Source organism: Danio rerio, chromosome 14 (assembly GCF_052040795.2).
Source record: "Danio rerio strain M-AB ecotype USA chromosome 14, GRCz13ab, whole genome shotgun sequence".
Lineage (NCBI taxonomy): Eukaryota > Metazoa > Chordata > Actinopteri > Cypriniformes > Danionidae > Danio > Danio rerio.
The window spans coordinates 5914127-5937911 of record NC_141034.1 but is presented as its reverse complement, the minus strand read 5'-3'; the positions used below and the strand labels follow the sequence as shown (position 1 = coordinate 5937911).

The following is a 23785-nucleotide window of genomic DNA, read 5'->3' as shown; positions in this document are numbered from 1 at the left end:
CTGACTTGATGATTCATCCGCGTAAGCAGCGCCGAAGCACAACCAGGGGAAAAAACTTCCGCCAATAACTTGCAGTCTCAAGATGGCGACAAGAGAAGTGAAAGATAAAAAATGGTCACTCCAACGTCAAAATTTGGTAAGTAAAATTAAAAGTACAATCATGTCTTTTCATCTTGCACTTGAACTTTAAATATTTATTAGTAAGCAGCTTAAAGGAAATACACTTCATGACGTGACTTGACGTTAGGCAGTTTATAAATGTTTAGCTAATTTAATACAGTCTATGCTACTAAATGCTAACAGGAACATAAGCACCCACATGAAAAAATACTATAAAATTTATTGTAAATGTATTGATTTTGTACCATACTATACTAAAGTGTTTTATTATAGTATTTACAAGTGTTCATTAATGAATGCTACAGCATATAATTGTATTAGCTATAGTGAACCTACAACCTGTTATACCCCTACAAAAAAATCCAGCTTAAACCAGCCTAGGCTGGTTGGCTGGTTTTAGCTGGTCGACCAGGCTGGTTTTAGAGGGGTTTTGGCCATTTCCAGGCTGGTTTCCAGCCATTTCCAGCCTGGTCTTAGCTGGTCAGGCTGGAAAATCACCAGCCAAATCCAGCTAAAACCAGCTTGACCAGCCTGGTTTAAGCTGGATATAGCTGGTTTTGGCTGGACTCCCAGCTTGGCTAGGCTGGTCAAGCTGGTTTTAGCTGGTCATCTCCCAGCCTGACCAGCTAAGACCAGGCTGGAAATGGCTGGAAACCAGCCTGGAAGTGGCCAAAACCCCTCTAAAACCAGCCTGGTCGACCAGCTAAAACCAGCCAACCAGCTTAGGCTGGTTTAAGCTGGATTTTTCAGCAGGGACACAATATAGTATACTTAATTTATACTGTAAACTGGTGTATTGCAGTATAAAATACCATATAGTTGTAGAAAACTACTATATTGGGTTATTTTGTTTGTATTACTAGAGTTGTTGTGTTACCAAAGCATCTACATAATTACCACAAAGAATTAACTGAAGTAATTTGTTGTATTATGGCTTAAAAACACTATAGTGCATTATACATTTCTAAAGTAGTATTAAATGTGACATTCTTGAGAGCCTGCAATAGTTTCTGTCCTTATTTGGTCCTAGATAAGTACACAGAAGACTGTTAAGAAATGAATGACGCAGCACGATATTGAATGACTGCGCAGAGGTTTCATTGAGAGCTCAACATTAAGTGAGGAATGCACCACTGAGGACATCCCATGGTAAGTCTGTAATTCGTATCTGTCACCGTGTCATATACAGACAGAAGACGGCAATCCGCCAAAGAGGGACATCCGGTGAGAACGAGAAGGACACACATGAATTATGAAACATGACACACGACACGCTCATGTGTTCCAGCAGAGGGTAACAAAGGTAAAGCGCCTCCAGCTCTCTCACAGGCAGCCCAGCCAGGTCCTTCACACACACACACACCATCACAGAAACACCATCTCTGGGGGAGGAAATGTGCCAAAATGCTCCAGATCAGACCACAGCCAAGATACCAACACTCGATTGCTTCAGGGGACAAGTGGACACGTCTCTTGTCTCATGCCTCTGTAGTGCCAGTGATGTTTTTGCGTCAGCTGGGCTGGGTAACAATCATTAAAGGGATAGTTCACCCAAAAATGAAAGTTTACTCAATATTTACTTGTTTTGAACCGGCTTGAGTTTCTTTCTTCTGTTGAATATAAAAAAGATATTTTGAACAAAGCCAAAAACCTGTAACCACTGACATCCATAGTAGGTAAAACAATTACTATGGAAGTCAATGGTTACAGGTTTTCAGCTTTCTTCAAAATATCTGCTTTTATGTTCAAGAGATGAAAGAAAATTAAACAAGTTTGTAATACTGAATTATTGTGATCTTAACCAGGCGGTTCAGTTACATTGTCCAACCCCTGTACAGGCCCGGATTGGCCAATTGGGAGGACTGGGAGAGTTCCCGGTGGGCCGGTCCGTTTTTTGGCCGTGAGGGCCGGTGTTTCTAGCTGCTTGCACTCTCAGCAGTCGCACTTCTTTTTCATGTATTTATTTATTTGACCATAGCCTCACTCTTTTTATTCATTATTTTGCTGCAGCTCCGCTCCGCAGGGCAAGGCAGTGGCGCAGTAGGTAGTGCTGTCGCCTCACAGCAAGAAGGTCGCTGGTTCGAACCTCGGCTCAGTTGGTGTTTCTGTTTGGAGTTTGGATGTTCTTCCTGCCTTCGCGTGGGTTTCCTCCGGGTGCTCCAGTTTCCCCCACAGTCCAAAGACATGCGGTACAGGTGAATTGGGTAGGCTAAATTGTCCGTAGTATATGTGTGAATGTGTGTGTCAATGTCTCCTAGAGATAGGTTGCGGCTGGAAGGGCATCCACTGCGTAAAAACTTGCTGGATAAGTTGGCGGTTCATTCCACTGTGGCGACCCCGGATTAATAAAGGGACTAAGCTGACAAGAAAATGAATGAATGAGCCCCATGAGCAAAAAGCAGCCTGCAGGGTAATGATGATGTAACTATAATTCCGGCAACACAATCATAACATCACCATTGTGGTCCAGTGGTCAGCACGTTGCGTTACGACGTTGTCGATCCGTGTTCAATCCTCACTTAAGAAATTATTTTATTTAAATTTTTTTCATTTTTATTGTTAAGACATATACAACTGTAAGGTTGTTGAACATTTGAAGTTCTAGAGCAGCTGTTTTCTTGAAAAAGACGTGATAGTGTCATTAGAAACTGAATACGCTTATTTCACGCGGCCGCCATTTTAAAGAACCAAAGCGAGGCTGCGGTGGGAAGAAACCCGGAAGTATAGGACCAGCACTTTAAACATTGCAGTAACATGCTGTGTACTACAAACCTCCAGCTGTTGCTGAGATTTCAAAATGCAGAAATGGTGTAAACATTGCTTCAATATCATTCAGTAAGTTTATTTTAAACAATTAAAAGCAATTTAGCATCAAACAAGATCACAATCTTAGTGATACGTTTAAGTGTCCTCCCAGGCTTCAGTTCAGGGCACCAGTTAAACACCGTGAGGATGCTTTCTTGCTTCAGCCCATGTAACCCGGTGAATGATAAAACACTGCAGTCCTCTGCAGCACACGCTTGTGTTGTCTGTAATAGTGTTGTCCTCGTACTGAAGTTTTAAACCCGGCTATTTCCCGCTAATATGGAAGCACTGCTGAGTGCGGATAACTAGACTGATTTTCACGGCTTCGCGCTTCAGTCTTCATGTATGCGTGTCAGTTTACCGCTCTTTACCCAGTGCAAACACAGATACACGGACTGGAGCACGAAGCAGCTGTCAAGAACAATCGAGTCATCAAGCACTCGGCTTGGATGGCTCGGCTCGTCTGTGTTTGTGCTTAGTATACAGCAGTGGGTAAACTGATGACCTTCTCGGCCAATCACAATCATTTCTGTTGAACATGTGAACACAATGGCAAATCATTGCTGTTTTAAGAAAGCCATCAACATTGCCTTAAATGTTAGCGCGAAATTGCCGGTTTTTCTTTTAATTTAGTATCGTGACAAGTCTAATATAATGAAAGAATCAGCTTATTATCTCGAGTTTGATAAATAGCATCTAAAACATGTGTTTGGGAAAGAAAACGTTAGCTAACTAGTGCCATTTCCCTTAACTTAGCTGAAAATGAGCTCTGATATCCCTTTTTACATTCACCATTCATTCAGAACGGACCTTCGGGTCACCCGGAAGGCGGAGAAATGATAAATTTGTGTCACTTTATCTTCGCTGATAAGATATATAGCCAGCTACACAACATTCCTATGTAACTCCCAATGATACTTCCGTGTTTCTTCCCACCGCAGCCTCGATTTCGCTTTTGAAAATGGCGGCCGCGTGAAATCAGTCTATTGGAAATGACCTTATTTTAATATAGTCAGTCGTGAACTGAGGTGGGCTGGTCTAATGCTTGAAACTCCAGGGCTAAAATGGAGTCCCACTCCGGCCCTGCCCCTGTATAAAATATATACTACTATTATTATGATTATATACATCTTTTTTGTGTAGTTTATTACAAAGTGCTGACAGCCTCACTGTATTTGCACTGCAAGTTTGCAATAAACTATAGGCTGTAAAAGCTTCTTATAAGGATCCACAATATGTGTAATCCCCTCACATGCATTTGTCTCAGGCCACTTACATTAATCTCCACAAGATGACAGGTAATTTCCATGTTTGGCAACATTGTCCTGTTGAGGAGACACAATCCTGGACATATTAGTGAACGTTTAACACCTATGGGCCGAACAGACCAAAACTGCACTTCATCAGTGAAGAGAGTGCGAGCGAGTTCATTCTCACTTGGTTTGTTTGTATTAATGATGAGGCTTCTTGTCCTTATCACTGCAGGTCAGCTCCGCTCTCCAGGTAAATGGGTTGGGAGGAGGGTTATGAATAGGGAAGAGGTAACACTGCGGTCGGAGCTTAATCAGAGTTTGGCTCAGGCCTGACACTTTTTGGAAAGTATGTTTGCGTAGTAATTCATTTTGCAAACCATCTCTAGACAGTTTCTGCATCATAAGAGCTGAAAGAGAGACCTCTGAAACACTATTTGCTCTTTCATAATGGTGACCAGATTTCTGAGATGCAAACTGGGGATGTTTTCAAGTTTAGTGCACAAGTTAGCATTGAGCTTATGATTATTTATGAGTTGAATTAAAATGGGGATCATACATCTTGTATGTTTTTAATTTTTATTAAATTGTTTCCAGTCAGGCAGCACGGTAGCTCTGTGGTTAGCACTGTCGCCTCACAGCAAGAAGGTTGCTGGTTCGAGACCCGGCTGGGCCAGTTGGTATTTATGTGTGGAGTTTGGATGTTCTACCCGTGTTAGCGTGGGTTTCCTCCAGGGTTACATTCCCGCTTAAAACATTCTTTCTAGCGAAAAAAATGTTGCGCACTTTTTATCAAATTCAATTAACAATGGAAGATCAAGTTGCATGTGGTGTGGCTGTGCTCTATTTAATTATCCAATGTGTCCATATGTCTAAAATACTCTTATATTGTTGCATGAGATTCCCGCTTTTTTAAAGAAAAAATAAATAAATAACATTAATGCACATCAGTCGGCGATGCAGTGGCGCAGTGGTTAGCACGTTCGCCTCACAGCAAGAAGGTTGCTGGTTTGATCCTCGGCTCAGTTGGTGTTTGCATGTTCTCCCTGCGTTCGCGTGGGTTTCCTCTGGGTGCTCTGGTTTCCCCCACAGTCCAAATACATGCGGTACAGGTGAATTGGGTAGGGTAAATTGCCTGTAGTGTATGTGTGGATGTTTCCCAGGGATGCGTTGCGGCTGGAAGGGTATCCACTGCGTAAAAACTTGCAGTTCATTCCGCTGTGGCGACCCCAGATTAATAAAGGGAAAATGAATGAATGCACATCAGTAACTTGCCAGTAACTTTTTAATGTATGTTTCTGTAAGAAAACATTGCAAATAATTGGAAAACCGGCGACCGCAATAACCAAACCCTTGGGAACAACTGTGGTCGCAACCAAAGTTCACAGGTCTGTGTTCTCTGGACTCCTCTCAAGCGGTGGACTTCTACATTCTGATTGCTTGCCGCCGAACCGCGTCATAGCTTATTACCATAAAGTTAACTAGACTTCACCTTTCCTCAATGCCCACACCGCCTTGCTGCTCTTCGCTGCTTATCGCCACCGGCTCCCATTAAAAAATGAATGACTTCTGGCTACTTTGACGCTCTTGCCACTTTTTGTGTGAACGTATGGTTAGCCGAAGAAAAATGAATGAATAAATGTTTCCAGTTGGGGACAAGAAAATAAAACTTTCTTTGTAATTGTTTTAATTGTTTTGCAATCAAAAGTTACTGCCCAGTACTAGCCGACCAGGGCTAATATCAGCAAATAACAAGACTTATTTCTTTAAACAAAATGCATACAGATAAATAACAAATAGCATAGCTTAAAATAAATAGCTTTATTTTTAAGCACACATTCTACAAAACACACTGCACATAAAAATTTAAGTAAATGCTACATACAGCGTCCAAATCCATAGCTGTATGGATTTTACTGTCTTGTATAAAATTGTATGATAGGAGATGCGCTTGCATGCTTGAATCCATTTCAAAGATGGCCACTAGGACTGGGCGATGTCGACCAATTTGACATTGTATGATGTCTGATGTGAAATATCACGATGGATTATGTCATCGGTGAGTTAAATCAATTTGAATAATAAAAATAAATAAATAATAATTATTTATTTGTAGCCTACCTTTTCAACTACCTGAACCGCATACTTTGTAGGTGTGAAGGATGAAAGAACTCAGAAACTCGTTGAGTGAATGGAGAGGCTCCCCACGCCTCGTCGTGATGCGCGATTTATAAAATGAGAGTCTGCACAGGGTTTTTTATGCATCCTGCAATATGCAATGCCAAAAGGGTGACTCCATAAGTAGGGTAACCTGCACACACTTAATTATGTAATGCGTGAACACGTCTCACAGTGCAAAGCATAACTAAACCTTCAAATGTCCATGCTTAATCAGTCATCGATAAGGTCTATTGATTAAACAGTTTTGACCATTAAAAGATCATCAAGTAATCATTAGCATCCCTACATAAAATATATTAAAGGATATTTCACCCTAAATTCACTATTGAAATGAGAATTCATCCAAAACTGAAAATCCTATCACCATTAACTAACCTTTTACTTGTTCCAAACTTGTTTTCAAGAGTTCACACTTAGCTGAAGATTGATTATAAAGATTGTTTTGGCATGCTGTTCCATGAGAGAGAGCCCTAAGCTCATAAGATACTCGAGCCTGAGGCTCCCTCCCATTTGCAAAGAGGGAAGTTTGAGCTCAGGTAGATCTCGAGAACTCCCCTGCTGTAGTAGCTAATGAACAGATGTGATTGCTCTTAAAAAATAACTACTAACTAGGAGCATGTCTATGGTGGCGATTTGGATTAATCAATTAACTTAAGTTGCATGTTTTTGGACAGTGGGAGGAAACCGGAGAACCCGGGGGAAATCCACATGAGCACGGGAAGAATGTGTGAACTCAGAAACGTCAGCTGGCTTGGTAAGGACTAGAACCAGTGACGTTTTTGCTGTGAGGTAACAGTGCTAACCACTGGGCTGCCGAGCCACCCATCTAGGCAAGGAGGAGGAGTAGGGGTGGAAGGGGGTTCTTCAAAACGAAGATGGCTGTGATATGGAACTTAGGGTATTTTTAGTGACTTAAGAATCGTCTCACTGATGATTCGTAAATTTAATAATGCGGGACCATAAGCAATCATAAGCACGTGCTCTTCTCGAAATTAGTTTATAAATCAACTTTACTTATTTTTTTTTTTGATGTTGACTAATAATTTCCAATAACTTGTAGGTAATGTCTTTGCTGTTTACATTTTGTTTATTATTTTATTATTTATATTGTCAGACAGTTAAAACATTCCGCAAAATGTGTTAAATCAGCTGCACAAAGGGATTGGCAGGCTGGAAACCCTTAAAAAATTTATAGATATAAAGATTGACATTTATCGTGATAATTATCAATATCGACTGAAAAAATAAAAAATTGATCTTGATATTTTTTTGCCATATCGGCCAGCCCTACTTTCCACCTTATATGAGAGGAACACACTGAAAAAATCAAGTCAATTAAACATGAAGAGCTCACAACGCATATGATGACGTGTGCGAGTGTTGTTGTGTGGTGTGCCATTTTTTAGGGGTAAAGACCTTCCATTTCACTCTCTGTTTCAAAAGACAATGGGAAGGGGTAGGGGATAAAAGAAATGAATTAGGATTGGACCTACAGTAAGTAGGCAAATTGAGACGCAGCACATGTGTGTTCATGCTCTGGCCGGTCCTCATAAAACAGCGGGGTCTTCCTGTTCGTTATAGCCAATCGTATTTGCACAAGACGTTCAGTGGACCACAGACACAAGAGAAAGATGTGAAATCAGGAAGACTTCATCCATCACAACATTTACAGGACTGAAGGAATAATCTCTCCCAGTCTGGCGCGATCGCATGTGGTCTGCAGCAGTTGTTGGGGAAATACTCGGTGACATGAATAACTCCGGCGTTCAGCACTATAGCCTTCCCTTCGAGCAGCTCAAATCCTCCTGCGCAACCTTGAATCGCAGCCAAACGCGAGAGCCTGGGTTGGTTAATTGACATAACAGGCTCTTCATCTCCGTCTCTGGGTCTGCGCTGTGAAAGAAAGCAAAGTGTTAAGACGTGCTACAAGTGGTCAGCTGACACTTCAAAGCCCACCGTGTCACTTTGGTTGTGTGAAGGCTGTAAAGGGGTTTCTCTGATCCGACAGCTATACGGCAGCTATCCTGAAGAGTTTCAAACCCTCGGTCTGGAGCATTTCCAGAATCTGACAGAGACTGGGCTAAAAATGATGTAAACGACACCATGTGTGCTTAAGCTTAATACAATATGTAATGGTTTTAATGCTGAGTGCATGAATTGATATACATTTGTGTCTTCAATGCAAGTTGCTCCATATTAGCATAAATTTTAAGGCCGTTGCATTAAATAAAACTAGTTATATTTAGGTTTTAGTTTTAATATTCTAGATTTGTTACATTTTATCAAGTGTTGTTGCCATACACTTTTAAAGTTTCAAAACAATTTTTGTTGCTGGAAAAAATAGAGATGAAGGCAAAATTATTATTTAAAAAATACTTATAAAGGAGAGAAGATTTTTCGCAACACATTTTTAAACAACATATTTTGGTTAAATAATTTATTTTGTCTCCATGTTGACAGTACATATTTTATTATTATTATTATTATTATTATTATTATTATTATTATTATTATTGTGATTATTATTGGGCGACGCAGTGGCGCAGTAGGTAGTGCTTTTGCCTCACAGCAAGAAGGTCGCTGGTTCGAACCTCGACTCAGTTGGCGTTTCTGTGTGGAGTTTGCATGTTCTCCCTGCATTCGCGTGGGTTTCCTCCGGGTGCTCCAGTTTTCCCCACAGTCCAAAGACATGCGGTACAGGTGAATTGGGTAGGCTAAATTGTCCCTAGTGTATGAGTGTATGTGTGGATGTTTCCCAGAGATGGGTTGCAGCTGGAAGGGCATCCGCTGCGTAAAAAGTGGAAGAAAATGAATGAATAATAATAAGAATAATAATAATTATTCATTTATTCATTCATTTTCTTGTCGGCTTAGTCCCTTTATTAATCCGGGGTCGCCACAGCGGAATGAACCGCCAACTTATCCAGCAAGTTTTTGCGCAGTGGATGCCCTTCCAGCCGCAACCCATCTCTGGGAAAATAATAATAATAATAATTATTATTATTATAATGCAAGATTCTGTTCAGCTTACAGTGTAATTTAAAGGCTTAACTAGGTTAATTAGGCAAGTTAGGTCAATTAGGCCTGTCATTGGACAACAGTGATTTGTTTTGCAGACAATTAAAAAAAATCTTAAGGGGGCAAAAATAAATAAAACTTTCTCCAACAGAAAAAATAACAATACAGAAAAAAAAAACAAACAAAAAAAAAACATTTACTTGGTCTGTTGAATATTTCGTGGGGAATGTTTGAAAAGGAATAAAAGCCCTATACACTCACTGGCCTATTTATTATATACACATGTCCAACTGCTCGTTAATGCAAACTTCTAATCAGCCAATCACATGGCAGCAACTCAATGCACTTAGGCATGTAGACCTGGGCTGCGTCCGATACCGCCTACTCCTCAGTTGGTACGGAATTTGAATTTAAACGTACTACTCAGCTGTTAGAAAAGTGAGTTCTATACAGTATGAATGCAAGAAGTATAAATGGAATTCTACATTTGATTTTCAATTAATTATTTCAATTGTTTGTGGCACGTAGCTTTGAAAAGTGTATGATATTAAGAGGAAAAAAAGTCAATTAAAGAACATTCCGTATCCTTTACCTTCTCTCCATCACGAATCATTGCATTGCTGCTCTTTAACTTACACAAAAATGATAATGTGAAACATTTTAGGGTGAACTATCCATTTCAGATAGAAAAGATGTAAACTAAGACATTCTCTAATGCAGTGGTTCCCAACCTGGGGTCCGCGCCCCCCTAAGGGGGGCGCCAGAGTTCACAAGGGGGGCGCGGGAGAGGATAAGTATTGAGGTAGAAAAAGGCATAAAAATGCTCCACTATTATATAGGGCTGTACAATTAATCGAAAATCCGATTTCGATTTCAAACGATTATAAAAAAGCATTAATCAAGATAAACGATTATATGCATCATATACCGCCACCTTTCCAGGTGTGCACGCGTTGCTCTTAAAAGCGCGAATGTGTGTGTGCAGCACGCACACGCAGCCAGAAGCATGCGGCCAGTCAGCATTCGCTCTCATTCGCACACTGAGACGAGCAGAGGAGCGCAGACATCTAAAGTCATTAACGTGAGCGCTTTAATGGTCAAATAGGTGTCAAAACGCGGTGTTTCGTGATTATTTATATTAGCCCCCATTTGTGTAATAAACAAACGAGTTGAGAATCAAAAGACGTGAAAGAGAAACCATTAAAGAGACAGCGCGAAATATTCCTGCTGCCGCCTGTTTTATCATTAATCAAACATAACGAGAAAATGTTTCTCTGAAGGATTTTTGTAGCTAAAGTGTTTTTCTTACAGTGAAGATGCTTAAAGCAGTTTGTTTAATATTTTTATTTAATTGTATTTATTTCTCTTTCCTTTGCAGGCTGGAAAATAACTGTATGTATACACTTGAAGTCAGAATTATTAGCCCTCCTGAATATTAGCTGAATATTAACTTTTCCTGCCCAATTTCTGTTTCATAGAAAGAAGTTTTTTTTTCTGAACATAATAGTTTTGATATATCATTTCTAATTACTGATTTATTTTATCTTTGCTGTGATGACAGCACATAATATTTTACTAGATATTTTTCAAAATACAACCATTCAGATTAAAGTGCAGTTCAAAGGCTTAATTAGGGTAATTAGGCAAGTCATCAAAAATATTTATTGCTTAAGGGGGCTAATAATATTGACCTTAAAATAGCTTTCAAAATATTTAAACTTGATTTTATTCTAGCTAAAATAAAACAAATAAGCCTAGAAGAAAAATATTAGAGGAAATACTGTTAAAATTCCTTGTTCTGTTAAACATAATTTGGGAAATATTTATAAAAAAAAATTCTCAGGAGCGCTAATAATTTTATTGTATTTTTTCTGATACTCGTTTTGAATAATCGTGATTACAATTATGACCAAAATAATTGTGATTATGATTTTTCCCAATATCGAGCAGCCCTACTATTATATATGTATTTTTAAGTACCAAAAAAAAAAAAAAAATCAAAACACATGCTTAAAATTCCAACATAATAGTAAAAATAATTAAAATAAATAACTTTAAATAATTAATGTGGTTGTCCAACTTCTCGTAAAGGCAAAATCAAAACAAAAATGGCAGAGAAACGTAAATGCAATGATTCTTTAGCGGTGAAGAAAAAGATTAGACAGTATGTCAAAGCCTACATGTAGTACTCTAAAATATATATATATATATATATATATATATATATATATATATATATATATACACAGTACATATGTGTGTGCGTGCGTGTGTATTTATATGGTGGGGGTGCTCCAATGTTTGTATATGTTCATGGGGGGGGCCCCTAAGAAAAAGGTTGGGAACCACTGCTCTAATGTGTTTAGTTACCTAATTTGTAAGGCTAATAGTAAAAAACAAAAACTGCATTAGAAAATATTGATGAACGGAGCCTTTTGGAGAGACTCTACAGTGAAATATTCAAGGATCACATAAGGAAAAGTGTTTGTGTGTACTAGTGTTTTTCTTCTTCTCGCTCAAGTGTTTGTTGTGTACAGATTTACAGACCTGCATGCGTTTCCCAGCCTCAATACTAGGGAGAATTGTGTGTTGATTCATATCCCGCATAAACCATATGATGGCGTTTCTCAATGGACTAGTCAGAGAATATTAACCCTCAGGTTTCTGGTAATTATGTTTTAAATTTACACATCATTTGCATCCATGCTCTTGGCAGATGCTGTCCTACCAAATAAAGTCAAAGGAAAGTTCATAAGCAGAAACGGATGTGCATTTAAACCAAAATATGGAGTGTGGGGTGAAATTCAGCAGTAGGGGGAACAATGCAGGACTTTTGTCGTTAATAATCACATAGGGAAAAGGCCCATTTTGTTAATAAAGAAGCTTGTTTCCACCAAATAAAAAAAAAATATATAATAATAAAATATGGTTATTGCAACTTTCTTTGTTCTCAAAATTGTGAGATGTAAGCAATATCAAGAAATAAAGTCAGATTTTGAGATCTAAAGTCAGAATTGACACATCCCACAAAGCACAGAACGCCATAAGACCTTAATATTAGGTTAGATTTAGGTTGTGATGTCCGATGACCAAAATTTAATCTCTAGCTGGCATCTATGGACAATGTTATTTTACCTTTGCAATAAAATGTCAAATTACATTTATATTTGGTTGATTTTTGGTTGTGCTGGAAAGTAACCAAAATCCAACGTCGAGCCAACATCTTAAACCTTGACATCAAATTGACGTCCTTATTATTAAGAAAACCATTAATAAATTTGGCTTTGTTAGTCAGGGGCCGCCACAGCAGAATGAACCGCCAACTTATTCAGCATATATTTTATGCAGCGTACAACCTTCCAGCTGCAACCCATTACTGGGAAACACCCATACCACTCAATCACACACATGCACTATGGCCAATTTAGCCTACTCAATTCACCTACAGCACTTGTCTTTGAACTTGTGGGGGAAACCGGAGCACCCGGAGGAAACCCCACGCAAACATGGGAAGAACATATAATGAAATTCAATGAAAAAACAGCCACAAACATAACGAAAGGGTAGTCCATTTGAAAAATAAGCAAGGGTTAAAATGTAGGCTTTAGTTATTTTAGTGCAACAACTTAAAATAAAAGATTTTTAAAAAATCATAATATATTAATAAGGAGACGTGGTGGCGCAGTGGGTAGCACGTTCACCTTATAGCGAAAAGGTTGCTGGTTCGAGCCTCAGTTGGCATTTCTGTATGGAGTCTGCATGTTCTCCCCGTGTTCACATGGGTTTCCTCCAGGTGCTCCAGTTTCCCCCACAGTCCAAAGACATGCGGTACAAGTGAATTGGGTAGGCTAAAATCGACCATAGTGTTTGAGCTTGTATGGATGTTTCCCAGTGATGGGTTGCAGCTGGAAGGGCATCCGCTGCGTAACAACATATACTGGATAGGATTGTATGGATTTTGTATGGATGTTTCCCAGTGATGGGTTGCTGCTGGAAGGACATCCGCTGCGTAAAAACATGCTGGATAGGTTGGCGGTTCATTCCGCTGTGGTGACCCCAGATTAATAAAAAAAGGAACTAAGACAAAAAAATGAATGAATGAATGAATGAATATATTAATAATGTATTACTTATATTGAATATAATATCTAATATATATAATATATAATATATTAATAACACATAATATCATTTTTAATTGACTCCTAAAACCCCGCATACAAGGGAAATCCTAACCCTTGGCATTATATCCAGAGAGGATCTGGAATGCAGGCACAGCACAGTCTGCCTCCTGTGGCTCCTGAAGGGATTTGGAGAGCAGCGCGGTAAAGCTCGCCTTTATTACGTCTAATACGGCTGGGTACCCAGCGAGCACTTGGGGAGGCACACAGACATAATTATATCCCTTCTCTGTGCCGTCGGCCTGCATTAGCGTCTCCTTTCCTTCAGCGGCCGCGACAGAGACAAATGAGGGAGTTTTTCCAGCTCGGCCGGCTCATCCGTTACTGCCAGTTCCGTGCGATAGATCACCGCAGTTAAACGTGGCAATAGATCACAGCGTAAAGCAGAGTTTACCCCGACCGAGAGGCGCTACAGATCAGTGGCTGCCTAATGCACATGTAGGTAAGAGTCAGATCCCGTTAGCTGACACCCACATGCCCATTAAGCCCCATATAAATGAGATCACACCGCTACGCCAACCTCAGGCACACACCGGCTTTGGCATTTACAGTGCATTATGGGATCGGCGACTTTTTGACCTTCAGGATTGCTAAGTGTGCAGATACAAGTGTGCAAACGAAGATGCTTAATATGCAACACAGCACTGCAGCGGCAAATTAGCCGATAAGAATTCTGCAGCATCCGTTCTTTGTTTGTTTCTTAATTAGCGGAAAAGAACAGACATCTCTAAATAGCAAAAACTGTTTTTTTTCTACCTTATGCTGTTAGTAAGGCAGCGAATTAGCACTGCTGCAAGCATTCAGGATTTCAATTAATTCACATCAACACAGATGTTCCGTCCTGTCTCCTAAATGCAGGCTAATTCTTATGCTAATGGATGTCAACAGACAGATGAAACGGTAGCAGGAAAACAAATCTCCGCGAAGCAGCAGCAGAGACGTCGGGCCAAGGTCTTTCTCGCTATTTTTAACAGACACCTCAATCACTTGCTGAAACACGACTGGAGGGGTTTTTTCAGAAGCTGCTGAACTTGTCATAATAACAAAGAGCCGGTCATCTGCCCTCTGACACTGTAAAAGAAAGACAGTGTGAGAGAAAGAGACAGCGAGGCAGCATTTCCTCCGCTCTGCTGCTAAAACACACCAATGAAAAGCTGGCATAATCAAAGGCCAGGATGTGCCAAATTTGACATTCAAACCATTAAACTTGTGCGCAGAACACATTTGTATTCATCAGTGACAAAGCATCAATCTCTTGACGTTATATTTTCTTCTAGCAGACATCCTGAAATATAATTAAACATGCAAATGTTTTTTATTTCTCCTTCATTAAGGATTCTTTCACACTAGCACTTTTGGTCAGCACTCAGGTTTGTTTGACATCAGAATATAGATCTAGTTGATCATTTGGGATCAGGAGTGGCTTATATGAAAGGCAAAGGCTTCTAGATTAAGCTTATTTTACCAAAATAAAATATTATTATGCCTTGATTTTAATTATTTAATTAGGATAGTAGGGTTTGACTTTGCTTAGACAAAACTCGTGTCACTTAACAGAAATAATGTCCAGTACAGAATATAAAGTCATGATGGGGTAGAAACAGAATGAATATTGTGTATGACTCCTATGAGCTTGGAGGACTGCATTCATACATCTCTGCAATGACTCATTAACTTATTAATAAAGTCACCTGGCAAAGAAAGCGTTCTGCTGGACTCTCAAAGTTCATCAAGATTCTTTGGATTCATCTTACCCTAGATATGCTCAATAATGTTTATAACCGGTGACTGGGCTGGCCAATCCTGGAGCACCTTGACCTTCTTTGCTTTCAGGAACTTTGATGTGGAGGCTGAAGTATGAGAAGGAGCGCTATCCTGCTGAAGAATTTGCCCCCTCCTGTGGTTTGTAATGTAATGGGCAGCACAAATGTCTTGATACCTCAGGCTGTTGATGTTGCCATCCACTCTGCAGATCTCTCACACGTCCCATACTGAACACAACCCCAAACCATGATTTTCTCCAAAAATGACTTCTGCGGATATTGTGTTAAGCTGGATTTATATTTTGCCTGGCGCCGCATCACGCACCTCTGTTGACTTTGTGACGCCATTGTGTTATTCTTTAAACAGGGGTCGGTCAAAAAAGATTTACTGTAAAGTCAGAAGAATAAACTGAGACGTAGTAATTTCTTTGTCATATCATTAATATCATTCAATATTTTTAAACAAATTATTTTTATTGTTTTTATAAAGTATTTTAATGATTCTAAGGGTTTTTATAACCAATTCAAGATTTTTTTATTTTTTTAAATTAAACCTTTATGCATCACTTGCTTTTGTTCATATCTCGGACAGTTCTACCTTTTAGAGTTTATTAAAATATTAATGACAGGAGAACATGGGTTGCTGCACAACTATAGTTTTTATTTAGCAAGAATAAAAGCAAAAAAAAAAAGTACACTTACTTAAAATACAGATGTTTTTTTACATTTAGCCAACTCCACAATTCACACATTACTATCTAGCTAACCTACTAGCTAGTTTCTGTCCTCTACTTATGCTTATAAGGCAATAATGTTCCAAAATTCCTGACCATTATCACCAATAAAGCCTAGAAAAACAGGCCATGAGTATATTGTAAACCAATAGGTTCAATTATTCCTTTTCCAGTTATCAATATAATAATTTGTTCCTTAATTATAGTTTTGTAACTATTGTTTTAAATTCAAAATTGTAACATATACATCAGTGTACAACCTATGAATGGTGGAAAAACAAATTTCTGTAATTGTGTACCTGGGTCTCCACTTTTGCCATGACCTCTTTTGGCTTTATCAAACTTATCCCTCAGGTTTTTCCAAACCTTTTAATAAAATCTTTCCTCCTTTGCCACGGCTGTTGCAATTTCTAGCCAAGAATTATTGGTCATCTGGTTATCTCTATGATCAGGGATCATAAAGATGTCTGCGCAGTTGTACCTGTTCCAAACAAAATCTCTTTAAAGTGATTCATATTCAACTCAAATCAAACGCAGTGCCATGCACACTGTTCGCTCAAGTCTCTAAAAAACCATGCGCTTCACCTGCCGAAATTATGTCGCGCGCACCCAAAGTGAACCTTCGTAAACTCTGCGATGACGTCACATTCGCCACGCACACTCAAGCGAACTAGCAGACGCCTCGGGTATAAACCAGGCTTCATGTTCTGAACAATTTAAATTTTATTGCGACATATAGACATAAGTGGCTCTCTGTATGTTATTAAAACCAAAAGATTCAGTAAAAGCAGAATGACCGTGATGTGCGTCTCCATTTTGGCACCTTGGCCTTCGTGGCCATTACCTAGCAACAGCTGTACATACAACAGCAGCTTGATGACACAAGCGTACCAGGTTCAGAAGGAAAAAAGACAATGTGAACACCAACCTGCCGAGAAGATGGCAAGGGACAATCGAACTAGGGTTCGGACCAGACAAGTAACCCAAGTGTGAAAGCACCCTAAAAGTAACTTAATTGTAACAGGTGCCATAGTGTAACCCAATCCAGAATTTTTCTTTGATAAAACATTGTTTTTTGTTCAGTAGAACTGTACAACGTACAAGTTAATTTACTAATAAGTAATAGACAATGACTTTACTCACTTTTGTAAGTCACTTTTACAATGTACAGTTGTAATAACTATTGGTTTTCAGTTATACCAACTCTTACTACATGAATGATCATTCATGACAAATTCTGTAATAAAGACCTTGAGTCTCAGGAATTGGTTTTTATTAATAGATGTTTCTTATTTTAATCATTTAGGTAAAAATGTTTTGCTTGGTGTTTTTATTGGGTTTTTTAATGCAATTTTTTTTCAGTAGAACTGTTCAACAAGTTAATTTACTAATAATTAATAGACACTGAGTTTACTCACTTTTGTAAGTCACTTTTACAATGTACAATTGTAATAACTTTTGTTTCTCAGTTATACCAACTCTTACTACATGAATGATCATTCATGACAAATTCTGTAATATAGACTTTTGAGTATCAGAAATTAGTTTTTATTTATAGATGTTTCTTATTCTAGTCATTTAGTTAAAAAATGTTTTGCTGGGTGTTTTTATTAGATTTTTTAACACAAAACTGTTTTTTTTTTTTTTTCAGTAGAACTGTAAAAGAAAAGGCATCATTTCCTCTGCTTCTCTAGCTTAAACAAACCAACGAGTACCTGGCTTAATCAAAGGCCAGGATGTGCCAATGTGACAAATGAGGCTAAGAAATGATTGTCCGTGCGTGTGTCGCAAAAATCACAGACACCGCAGGAACTCTGGGAAATTAGCCCTTTGCTTATTCAAACAGGAAGCTGTCATGATGCGAAAGACTGAGCGACATAAAACCCTTTCCTATAGTTTGATGACGTGTCTGGTTTTAAGGTGTGGGAACCAAGGTTATGCAGTGTTGCGTCTGAGCGCTGAAGCCTGTCTATTGTTTATGTAGCGGTATTGTTTTATTGATGAGCCTTTGTTTGTTTTAGGCTTTTACGTAATTCTGACTGGAGCTAATAGACCTCAAGAGTGCCTCTCCAAATTATATCAGAGTTACCGCAACACAATAACCGTAAAAGTGTTCAAAGTCAATGTTTCCTGTGAGTAGGACAAAGATCTTATGTAATACACTATACAGTTCCAAGGTAGATTATTATCACACAGGATAAACACATAAAGGTTAAATGGGCAGGCTGAAAATCTACAAGTGTTTGGATGAAGGTTTACCTTTAAATATAATAATTCTTCACCAAGAGTAGTTGACTTCACTTCATGGTGATGAAACACAGAAATTAGTTTCTCTTCTCACAAAGGCTGCATTTATTTTAACAACATTGAATAACATCAAGATACAGAAAAAGATGTATACTGTAGATATATAGAGTTGAAGTCAAAATTAAAGTTCTCTTGTGAAATTTGTAATCTTTTTGAAATATTTCCCAAGTACTGTTTATTAGAGAAAAGATTTGTTCAACATATTTTAAACATTTTAGTTATATTTCAAATAACTAATCTCTTTTTGTCTTTGTCATGATGACAGTACATAATACTTTATACTAGTTATTTGGTTAGATACTAGTATTCAGCATAAAATGCCATTTGAAGGGTTAAATAGACAAATTTGGTTAAATAGGCAAATCATTGGACAACAGTACTTTGTGCTTTAGCCAAACAATAATAATATATCAAAATTAAGGGAGCTAATAATATTGTTGTCACTTAAATCAGACAACCAATTAAACTCAACCAAATCAAACCAACCTGAACCAAGCCAGACCAAACCAAATCAACCTAATCCAAACCAACCCAATCAAACCAAACCCAACCAACTTAACCTAACCCAAACCAACTTGAACCAAACCCAACCCAAACCAACCTGAAATAAACCAACCAACCAACCTGAACCAAACCAACCAACCAAACCCAACCCAACCCAACCAACATGAACCAAACCCAAACCAAACCAACCAACCTGAACCAAACCAACCTAACCCAACCAACCTTAACCAAACCCAACCAACCTTAACCAATCCAACCAACCTGAACCAAACCAATCCAAATCAACGCAACATGAATCAAACCAAACCCAACCAACCAAATCAAACCAAACTAAATCAAACCAAACCAAATTAAACCAACCAATTAATATTATTGACTCCAAATATTTGAAAAGTTTTTCCAAAGTTGTAAATAAAACACACACTGTGTACTGTAGTGTAGAAAAATGCATTTCAATAATTAGTTTTAGTATACTTTTAAATTTGAGTAATGCAATTACGTCTTTCTTTGTAAATAATTGACTAGCAATTTCTGAATAAAAATAGTTTTTAAACTAAATCCTACACAAGAAGTAATATGTGGAGAAATAAGTCAAAATTAATAGAAAGCACACTGGCAGTTTATTACAAGGTTTTTGTTGTGTAATATAAAACACCAACCCAGACAGTATATCACCTTAATCTTAAAAATGTTCATAAAAGTCATCTTTTCAAGATTAAACAGTTTGAGGAAAGATCAAAGTCCCATTATGCAATTCAAAAGCGTAAATAATCTGCGAAAAATAAGAAATAAATACATGAATCACAAAATACGGAAAACTGCTAATTTAGGAATATTTTTAACAGTGCATTCTGGGATTAAATCCAAAAAGGATACATGTTATTTTACGTTTTGAGTTTCAACAAAATAAGATGTAACAGAAGGTAGAGTAATATTCCTGTCTACCATTTGCTCTGTTGTTTCAGAAAACACTGTCTACACAGGCAGGTTTCGTAACAGATCTTTTGTCTTTGCTTTGAAATGAAGCCCATTATACCTGTCTCAGCTCAGGATTCAGCACAACAGGTGTAGGGAGCAGACTTAGGGTCACATTGTTCACATTTGGCTTGCTAAAGACTGGCAACAGAAAGCAAAACCAGGGAGAAAATCCAGGATATTAGGGAAGATGATTTATCTCCGCTGTCAAAAAGGTGACAGGCTATAAAAATGCGTCAGAGATAATTCTGGGTGAAACTATGCAATAGATACACTCCGATTTGAGCAGAAATGCTGATGGGCCTTGTTTCATAAAAATTCTAAATTGTATTTTTAAAAACGTAATTGCTAAATTGTGTGCAGTTCGCTTTTTCTACTCTGTTAAGGTAAAAATTGTTGATGCTGGGCTGGATTTTTTTTACGTGGAAAAGTTCAGAGCCAGGATTCTTGAAACGGGAAATGACTATAGAAAACACAAGACATCTCACTCATACAGTATAGCTTTGAATGGGGAAAAGTGTAACGGTCAATACGATACGATCAATATAGACTGACGTTTCTCTGGGGGAGAAGCTCGGACAAGATGTGTGCTTTTAGGACATTTTTTGAAGACAACAAACACTGGAATCTCAGCAAATACTTGCTTCACAGACATAAGAAATATATCCCCATAAAGCTTAAAATTTTTTAAACAAACCAACTTGAAAACAAAAGTAGTTTTTCTTTTGTAATTTGTATGAAACAAATGCGAGGGACAGTCTGTCCTGTCAAACGTCCTCACATGACAACAACTACTCAAACGCCCACAAACTTGTAAACAAAGAGTCGGTGTCATTTCTGGAGGAGATTCGCCATCAAGACCAAGTAGTGGATTACTTTAGAAGAGCAGTGTGATCAGACGAAGCATTATCCTGAGGATTATAATATGTAGAACGGCCATAAATAAGGTTAGTGTTGTGATCTCGTTCATTTTGAGTGCTCAGGCAATGATTTTGTTTGAATCGAACGTTAAGAAACTAAACTTGTGAGACAGATATTGTTTAAATTTTATTGGTGATTCCAAATATGTAATGTAAGCTTACGCCTAGAGCTGTTTCAAAGATAGCCGCCGAGTTAAATTACTTGCCTTAAAAGGACTTTGGAAACTTCTAAAATCCTAGGAATTATCCTAAAGGTAACACACCAAGCATGATAACTATAACAGTAACAATTAATTGTAAAATTCTTCTCAGTGTATAACAATGACAGTGTTTAGAACACATGAACAACATAAACAGTGTTGGAGCTAATGTGTTACAAGTAAGGCAAGTTATATAATCAGATTACTTTTTTTAAGTAACTACTTTTTCAAAGTAACTAATGGAAAATATTTTTTTTTATTTCCGATAAATTATCTAAGATAATTTTTTTCAGAAAAGTAATGCAAGTAACTTTGTTTTCTTATTTATTAACTGACAGATTCAGTATCCCTTAAAACCAATAAAAACAATAATTCCTATAATTCCAGTGAATGCGAGAACAGCACTTTTACAAGAATTGTCTGAACTCTGCTGTTTTGTTCAGCCTGAGGTTTATTTACTTCACATTGTACTTTTATAACAAAGCAAGCCCAGCCCAGATTAAAAAGTAACATAACACTTTGATTTGCTTAAAGTAAATACACAACACAATTGGTTATTTTTTTAACACAATTTGTAATAAATTAGTTTTAAATTAACTTTTACTATTTTTTGAATCCATTCAGCCGATCTCAAAGTCTGGTGAGAGCACTTTTAGCTTTTTTTTTTTTTTAAGCTTACCTTAGTCGTTAAATTGGATAAGACCATAAGAATCTCACTCAAAAATGACCAAAGAGTGTAGATAATGATCCTATTTAAAGCATGACTCTTGTGCACTAAAACTGACTGAAAATGAAAAGTTGCTGATTTCTAGGCCAGTATTGCGAGGGTCTTTCATTCTGGCTTATTATTATTATTATTTTTTATTTAAATTTTATTTAAATTATTATATTTGTTAATTTTTTTATTTGTTTTTATTTAGTTCATTTTATGTATTAAAATAACTACTACACAAAACACAATATTTTGTATTACTACAATTTAAAATAAATATTTTAAGTCAGTATGAAATGTTTGCTGCACTAATATTTTATTTAAATAGTGAATATTTAAAATGTAGTTTTTGTTCAATGGGTATTAATTGGGATCTATTAATTAATAGATTCACTCACGCCAGTAAATCATCTGAAAATATCATACATTCATTTTCCTTTGGCTTAGTTCTTTATTTATCAAGTGTTGCCACAGCGGAATGAACTGCCAACTATTCCGGCATATGTTTTAAGCAGCAGATGCCCTTCCAGCCGCAACCCAGTACTGGAAACACCCATACACTCTAGCATTCACACACACACTCATACACTACGGCCAATTTAGTTTATCCAATTCACTTGTAGCGCTTGTCTGGACTGTGGGGAAAACCAGAGAACCCAGAGGAAACCCACGCCAACGCTGGGAGGACATGCAAACTCCACAATGAAATGCCAACCAGCCCAGCTGGGACTTGAACCAGCTACCTTCTTGCTGTGAGGCGACAGTGCCTCAACAAGCCACTGTGCCACTCAGAAAAATCATTCTAATATTATTTCAAATGACCGATGCAATATCACCACAAAACAAGCATTTTGATTCAATGTTAACAAAAACTATAATGAAGACGGCAAAAGCACTGGTTGAACGGATCTGCTCTATTAGAGGTCGCCAGTCTCAAATTCAAAGGACACACAGGAGACCGGCAGCACTGGGATATGAAGCCGGTGTCAGAGTGAGCGAAATGACGGAAAATCCGACAGCCTCCCAGAGAGAAACGCCAGGACCCTGAAAAGCTAATTTACTGGGTTGTAAAAGTGATGGCATCTCAAAAACAAAGTGACATTGAAAGATGCATCTTAGCGGCCCATGCCAGTCACGTCCCCCTCCCCAGCCACGCCCCAGGTGTCGATATAAAACAACTCCGCTCAGATCGGCTCACAGGGAGGGACCAATCAGTGTCCTGAACACCCCTCCGCCTCCACCGACAGCATACGGCTGTCAGCTCCCAAAACAAGATGTCGTGTCAACGCCGGGAAATTACACAATAACGAGGCCCACTTGAGATTAGGCTAATGAGAAAATCAAAATACAATTTAATTCTTGTCAGCGACGAGACATCTTTAAATTACCTCTCCCTGCATGCTGATTACCCGCCGCACGCCACTCCGCCAGAGGCTGCTTAAAATAACCCTCCGCCTTCTCTGAGCTTTGTGTGTCTGCAGTGGAGGAAGGGAAGAAAGGCACGTTTCATTCTGCTCTCGTAATAAAGATCTGACCTGAGGCGTTACTCCAAGCGTACAGTTCAGGTTTGGAAACTGAGCGCGCAAACCAATTACCTGAGTGGAATTGGTGCTGTGATCAGAATAGCTGTGCACTTTCATGCATGCCACTTATTTCAATGGAAAATGCATCAGAATTAACAGATTTTATTTTTCTTTTTTTTATCAATATATGGTAAATGTTGTAAAATTTAAGCAAAATTTGAAACATTTTACCTTTATTGGTCTCATGAGGGCGACTCACCTGAACACTATTGATGGGTCGTTCATGAACAATTCGTTCATTTTGAACGAATCTTCAATATGACTCAAGTCGGGAACTACAAGTCCTCTCGCGTGCGCACATTTGTGCAGATGGTATCGTTCATTTCAAGTCTTTTGAGTCATTTAAAAAAAAAGAAAAGAAAAAGAATTTAACTATTCATCTCTCGAGTCCTCGGGTTTGAGTTATTCTGTCACATGATGAACGAACGACTTAAGAACTAGAAGACTCGAAAGGTGAACTAATTATCATGGCTCCTATCGACTCAGACTGTGTACATTGGTTAAGTTTATATGTGACTTAGTGTAACGTGAA

At 38.2% G+C, this 23785-nt stretch overlaps 1 long non-coding RNA gene across 3 annotated transcripts; it reads left to right on the top strand.

Moving 5' to 3' along the window:
* Positions 1-35: 35 nt before the first annotated feature.
* On the top strand, positions 36-23597 carry LOC141377669 (uncharacterized). Of its 3 annotated transcripts, none has more exons than XR_015507149.1 (3): positions 36-136; positions 1151-2058; positions 9314-11377. It is a non-coding gene; the product is annotated as an uncharacterized LOC141377669 (long non-coding RNA). The 3 variants fall into 3 exon arrangements; XR_015507151.2 differs by lacking the exon at positions 9314-11377 and adding an exon at positions 22435-23597 and having other exon boundaries at positions 50-136; positions 1151-2160; XR_015507150.2 differs by having other exon boundaries at positions 50-136; positions 1151-1644; positions 10039-11377.
* Positions 23598-23785: the final 188 nt, after the last annotated feature.